Source organism: Mixophyes fleayi, unplaced genomic scaffold, assembly GCF_038048845.1.
Source record: "Mixophyes fleayi isolate aMixFle1 unplaced genomic scaffold, aMixFle1.hap1 Scaffold_321, whole genome shotgun sequence".
Lineage (NCBI taxonomy): Eukaryota > Metazoa > Chordata > Amphibia > Anura > Limnodynastidae > Mixophyes > Mixophyes fleayi.
Window position 1 is genome coordinate 10001 of NW_027447231.1, and position 5000 is coordinate 15000.

Sequence of the window (5000 nt, forward strand, 5' to 3'; positions counted from 1 at the left end):
TGTTCAGGGTGGTGTGGCTGTAGGTATTTGTTGCCTACTGACCTACATCTCAAAACCAGCTTTGAAGGAAGCAAGAACAAGAGAGAGAAAAAAAAGGCCTACAGCACCTGGTATTCCCAGGTGGTATCCCATCCAAGTACTAACCAGGCCTGGCCCTGCTTAGCTTCCAAGATCAGACGAGATTGGGCTTGTTCAGGGAGGTGTGGCTGTATGTATTGGCTCCCTACTGACCTACATCTCTTATACATCTCAAAACTAGCATTGAAGGAAGCAAGAACAAGAGAGAGAAAAAAAAAGGATTACAGCACCTGGTATTTCCAGGTGGTCTCCCACCCAAGTATTAACCAGGCCTGACCCTGTTTAGCTTCCAAGATCAGACGAGATTGGGCTTGCTCAGTGTGGTGTGGCTGTAGGTATTTGTTGCCTACTGACCTACATCTCAAAAACAGCATTGAAGGAAGCAAGAACAGGAGAGATAAAAAAAAAGGCCTACAGCACCTGGAATTCCCAGGTTGCCTCACATGGGTATTGGTTGCCTACTGACCTACATCTCTTATACATCTCAAAACCAGCATTGAAGGAAGCAAGAACAAGAGAGAGACAAAAAAAGGCCTATGGCACCTGGTATTCCCAGGTGGTCTCCCATCCAAGTACTAACCAGGCCCAGCCCTGCTTAGCTTCCAAGATCAGACGAAATTGTTCTTGTTCAGGGTGGTGCTGCTGTAGGTGTTGGTTGCCTACTGACCTACATCTCTTATACATCTCAAAACCAGCATTGAAGGAAGCAAGAACAAGAGAGAGAAAAAAAAAGGCCTACAGCACCTGGTATTCCCAGGTGATCTCCCATCCAAGTACTAACCAGGCCCAGCCCTGCTTAGCTTCCAAGATCAGACAATATTGTTCTTGTTCAGGGTGGTGTGGCTGTAGGTATTGGTTGCCTACTGACCTACATCTCTTATACATCTCAAAACCAGCATTGAAGGAAGCAAGAACAAGAGAGAGAAAAAAAAAGGCTTACAGCACCTGGTATTTCCAGGTGGTCTCCCATCCAAGTATTAATCAGGCCCGACCCTGCTTAGCTTCCAAGATCAGACGAGATTGGGCTTGTTCAGTGTGGTGTGGCTGTAGGTATTTGTTGCCTACTGTCCTACATCTCAAAACCAGCATTGAAGGAAGCAAGAACAAGAGAGAGAAAAAAAAAGGCCTACAGCACCTGGAATTCCCAGGTTGCCTCACATGGGTATTGGTTGCCTACTGACCTACATCTCTTATACATCTCAAAACCAGCATTGAAGGAAGCAAGAACAAGAGAGAGAAAAAAAAGGCCTACAGCACCTGGTATTTCCAGGTGGTCTCCCATCAAAGCACTAACCAAGCCCAGCCCTGCTTAGCATCCAAGATCAGTCAAGATTGAGCTTGTTCAGGGTGGTGTGGCTGTAGGTATTTGTTGCCTACTGACCTACATCTCTCATACATCTCAAAACCAGCATTAAAGGAAGCAAGAACAAGACAGAGAAAAAAAAAAGGCCTACTGCACCTGGTATTCCCAGGTGGTCTCCCATCCAAGTACTAACCAGGCCCACCCCTGCTTAGCTTCCAAGATCAGACGAGATTGGGCTTGTTCAGGGTGGTGTGGCTGTAGGTGTTGGTTGCTTACAGACCTACATCTCTTATACATCTCAAAACCAGCATTGAAGGAAGCAAGAACAAGAGAGAGAGAAAAAAAAGGCCTACAGCCCCTGGTATTCCCAGGTGTTCTCCCATCCAAGTACTAACCAGGCCTGGCCCTGCTTAGCTTCCAAGATCAGGTGAGATTGGGCTTGTTCAGGGTGGTGTGGCTGTAGGTATTTGTTGCCTACTGACCTACATCTCAAAACCAGCATTGAAGGAAGCAAGAACAAGAGAGAGAAAAAAAAAAGCCAACAGCTCCTAGAATTCCCAAGTGGTCTCCCATCCAAGTACTAACCAGGCTCGGCCCTACTTAGCTTCCAAGATCAGACGAGATTGGACTTGTTCAGGAGGGTGTGGCTGTAGGTATTGGTTGCCTACTGACCTACATCTCTTATACATCTCAAAACCAGCATTGAAGGAAGCAAGAACAAGAGAGAGAGAAAAAAAAAGGCCTATGGCACCTGGTATTCCCAAGTGGTCTCCCATCCAAGTACTAACCAGACCCAGCCCTGCTTAGTTTCCAAGATCAGACTAGATTAGGCTTGTTCAGGGTGGTGTGGCTGTAGGTATTTGTTGCCTACTGACCTACATCTCAAAACCAGCTTTGAAGGAAGCAAGAACAAGAGAGAGAAAAAAAAGGCCTACAGCACCTGGTATTCCCAGGTGGTATCCCATCCAAGTACTAACCAGGCCTGGCCCTGCTTAGCTTCCAAGATCAGACGAGATTGGGCTTGTTCAGGGAGGTGTGGCTGTATGTATTGGCTCCCTACTGACCTACATCTCTTATACATCTCAAAACTAGCATTGAAGGAAGCAAGAACAAGAGAGAGAAAAAAAAAGGATTACAGCACCTGGTATTTCCAGGTGGTCTCCCACCCAAGTATTAACCAGGCCTGACCCTGTTTAGCTTCCAAGATCAGACGAGATTGGGCTTGCTCAGTGTGGTGTGGCTGTAGGTATTTGTTGCCTACTGACCTACATCTCAAAAACAGCATTGAAGGAAGCAAGAACAGGAGAGATAAAAAAAAAGGCCTACAGCACCTGGAATTCCCAGGTTGCCTCACATGGGTATTGGTTGCCTACTGACCTACATCTCTTATACATCTCAAAACCAGCATTGAAGGAAGCAAGAACAAGAGAGAGACAAAAAAAGGCCTATGGCACCTGGTATTCCCAGGTGGTCTCCCATCCAAGTACTAACCAGGCCCAGCCCTGCTTAGCTTCCAAGATCAGACGAAATTGTTCTTGTTCAGGGTGGTGCTGCTGTAGGTGTTGGTTGCCTACTGACCTACATCTCTTATACATCTCAAAACCAGCATTGAAGGAAGCAAGAACAAGAGAGAGAAAAAAAAAGGCCTACAGCACCTGGTATTCCCAGGTGATCTCCCATCCAAGTACTAACCAGGCCCAGCCCTGCTTAGCTTCCAAGATCAGACAATATTGTTCTTGTTCAGGGTGGTGTGGCTGTAGGTATTGGTTGCCTACTGACCTACATCTCTTATACATCTCAAAACCAGCATTGAAGGAAGCAAGAACAAGAGAGAGAAAAAAAAAGGCTTACAGCACCTGGTATTTCCAGGTGGTCTCCCATCCAAGTATTAATCAGGCCCGACCCTGCTTAGCTTCCAAGATCAGACGAGATTGGGCTTGTTCAGTGTGGTGTGGCTGTAGGTATTTGTTGCCTACTGTCCTACATCTCAAAACCAGCATTGAAGGAAGCAAGAACAAGAGAGAGAAAAAAAAAGGCCTACAGCACCTGGAATTCCCAGGTTGCCTCACATGGGTATTGGTTGCCTACTGACCTACATCTCTTATACATCTCAAAACCAGTATTGAAGGAAGCAAGAACAAGAGAGAGAAAAAAAGGGCCTACAGCACCTGGTATTCCCAGGTGGTCTCGCATCCAAGTACTAACCAGGCCCAGCCCTTCTTAGATTCCAAGATCAGACAAGATTGTTCTTGTTCAGGGTGGTGTGGATGTAGGTATTGGTTGCCTACTGACCTACATCTCTTATACATCTCAAAACCAGCATTGAAGGAAGCAAGAACAAGAGAGAGAAAAAAAAAAAGGCTTACAGCACCTCGAATTCCCAGGTGGTCTCCCATCCAAGTACTAACCAAGCCCAGCCCTGCTTAGCTTGCAAGATCAGACAAGATTAGGCTTGTTCAGGGTGGTGTGGCTGTAGGTATTTGTTGCCTACTGACCTACATCTCTCATACATCTCAAAACCAGCATTGAAGGAAGCAAGAAGAAGAGAGAGAAAAAAAAAAGGCCTACAGCACCTGGTATTCCCAGGTGGTCTCCCATCCAAGTACTAACCAGGCCCAGCCCTGCTTAGCTTCCAAGATCAGACAAGATTGTTCTTGTTCAGGGTGGTGTGGCTGTAGGTATTGGTTGCCTACTGACCTACATCTCTTATACATCTCAAAACCAGCATTGAAGGAAGCATGAACAAGAGAGAGAAAAAAAAAAAGGCTTACAGCACCTCGAATTCCCAGGTGGTCTCCCATCCAAGTACTAACCAAGCCCAGCCCTGCTAAGTTTGCAAGATCAGACAAGATTGGGCTTGTTCAGGGTGGTGTTGCTGTAGGTATTTGTTGCCTACTGACCTACATCTCTCATACATCTCAAAACCAGCATTGAAGGAAGCAAGAACAAGAGAGAGAAAAAAAAAAGGCCTACGGCACCTGGTATTCCCAGGTGGTCTCCCATCCAAGTACTAACCAGGCCCAGCCCTGCTTAGCTTCCAAGATCAGACAAGATTGTTCTTGTTTAGGGTGGTGTGGCTGTAGGTATTGGTTGCCTACTGACCTACATCTCTTATACATCTCAAAACCAGCATTGAAGGAAGCAAGAACAAGAGAGAGAAAAAAAAAAAAGGCTTACAGCACCTTGAATTCCCAGGTGGTCTCCCATCTAAGTACTAACCAAGCCCAGCCCTGCTAAGTTTGCAAGATCAGACAAGATTGGGCTTGTTCAGGGTGGTGTTGCTGTAGGTATTTGTTGCCTACTGACCTACATCTCTCATACATCTCAAAACCAGCATTGAAGGAAGCAAGAACAAGAGAGAGAAAAAAAAAATGCCTACGGCACCTGGTATTCCCAGGTGGTCTCCCATCCAAGTACTAACCAGGCCTGCCCCAGCTTAGCTTCCAAGATCAGACAAGATTGAGCTTGTTCGGGGTGGCGTGGCTGTAGGTATTGGTTGTCTACTGACCTACATCTCTTATACATCTCAAAACCAGCATTGAAGGAAGCAGTAACGAGAGAAATAAAAAAAATGCCTACGGCATCTGGAATTCCCAGGTGGTCTCCCATCTAAGTACTA

The 5000-nt window shown here is 46.2% G+C and overlaps 1 non-coding gene and 23 pseudogenes across 1 annotated transcript; all 24 read right to left on the reverse strand.

Annotated features, from left to right (window-relative positions):
- Positions 1–25, reverse strand: part of LOC142130401 (5S ribosomal RNA) — a 119-nt pseudogene extending 94 nt beyond the window's left edge.
- A 70-nt stretch (positions 26–95) lies between these two features.
- Positions 96–214, reverse strand: LOC142130185 (5S ribosomal RNA; annotated as a pseudogene).
- An 82-nt stretch (positions 215–296) lies between these two features.
- On the reverse strand, positions 297–415 carry LOC142130523 (5S ribosomal RNA; annotated as a pseudogene).
- A 194-nt stretch (positions 416–609) lies between these two features.
- On the reverse strand, positions 610–728 carry LOC142130480 (5S ribosomal RNA; annotated as a pseudogene).
- An 82-nt stretch (positions 729–810) lies between these two features.
- LOC142130451 (5S ribosomal RNA) lies at positions 811–929 on the reverse strand (annotated as a pseudogene).
- An 82-nt stretch (positions 930–1011) lies between these two features.
- LOC142130322 (5S ribosomal RNA) lies at positions 1012–1130 on the reverse strand (annotated as a pseudogene).
- A 193-nt stretch (positions 1131–1323) lies between these two features.
- Positions 1324–1442, reverse strand: LOC142130497 (5S ribosomal RNA; annotated as a pseudogene).
- An 83-nt stretch (positions 1443–1525) lies between these two features.
- On the reverse strand, positions 1526–1644 carry LOC142130440 (5S ribosomal RNA). Its single transcript, XR_012686201.1, has one exon. It is a non-coding gene; the product is annotated as a 5S ribosomal RNA (ribosomal RNA).
- An 83-nt stretch (positions 1645–1727) lies between these two features.
- Positions 1728–1846, reverse strand: LOC142130346 (5S ribosomal RNA; annotated as a pseudogene).
- Positions 1847–1917: 71 nt separating this feature from the next.
- Positions 1918–2036, reverse strand: LOC142130516 (5S ribosomal RNA; annotated as a pseudogene).
- An 84-nt stretch (positions 2037–2120) lies between these two features.
- On the reverse strand, positions 2121–2239 carry LOC142130402 (5S ribosomal RNA; annotated as a pseudogene).
- A 70-nt stretch (positions 2240–2309) lies between these two features.
- LOC142130186 (5S ribosomal RNA) lies at positions 2310–2428 on the reverse strand (annotated as a pseudogene).
- An 82-nt stretch (positions 2429–2510) lies between these two features.
- LOC142130524 (5S ribosomal RNA) lies at positions 2511–2629 on the reverse strand (annotated as a pseudogene).
- Positions 2630–2823: 194 nt separating this feature from the next.
- LOC142130481 (5S ribosomal RNA) lies at positions 2824–2942 on the reverse strand (annotated as a pseudogene).
- Positions 2943–3024: 82 nt separating this feature from the next.
- LOC142130454 (5S ribosomal RNA) lies at positions 3025–3143 on the reverse strand (annotated as a pseudogene).
- Positions 3144–3225: 82 nt separating this feature from the next.
- On the reverse strand, positions 3226–3344 carry LOC142130323 (5S ribosomal RNA; annotated as a pseudogene).
- A 193-nt stretch (positions 3345–3537) lies between these two features.
- On the reverse strand, positions 3538–3656 carry LOC142130512 (5S ribosomal RNA; annotated as a pseudogene).
- An 84-nt stretch (positions 3657–3740) lies between these two features.
- On the reverse strand, positions 3741–3859 carry LOC142130456 (5S ribosomal RNA; annotated as a pseudogene).
- An 83-nt stretch (positions 3860–3942) lies between these two features.
- Positions 3943–4061, reverse strand: LOC142130206 (5S ribosomal RNA; annotated as a pseudogene).
- An 84-nt stretch (positions 4062–4145) lies between these two features.
- Positions 4146–4264, reverse strand: LOC142130534 (5S ribosomal RNA; annotated as a pseudogene).
- An 83-nt stretch (positions 4265–4347) lies between these two features.
- Positions 4348–4466, reverse strand: LOC142130403 (5S ribosomal RNA; annotated as a pseudogene).
- An 85-nt stretch (positions 4467–4551) lies between these two features.
- LOC142130546 (5S ribosomal RNA) lies at positions 4552–4670 on the reverse strand (annotated as a pseudogene).
- Positions 4671–4753: 83 nt separating this feature from the next.
- Positions 4754–4872, reverse strand: LOC142130489 (5S ribosomal RNA; annotated as a pseudogene).
- An 81-nt stretch (positions 4873–4953) lies between these two features.
- Positions 4954–5000, reverse strand: part of LOC142130437 (5S ribosomal RNA) — a 119-nt pseudogene continuing 72 nt past the window's right edge.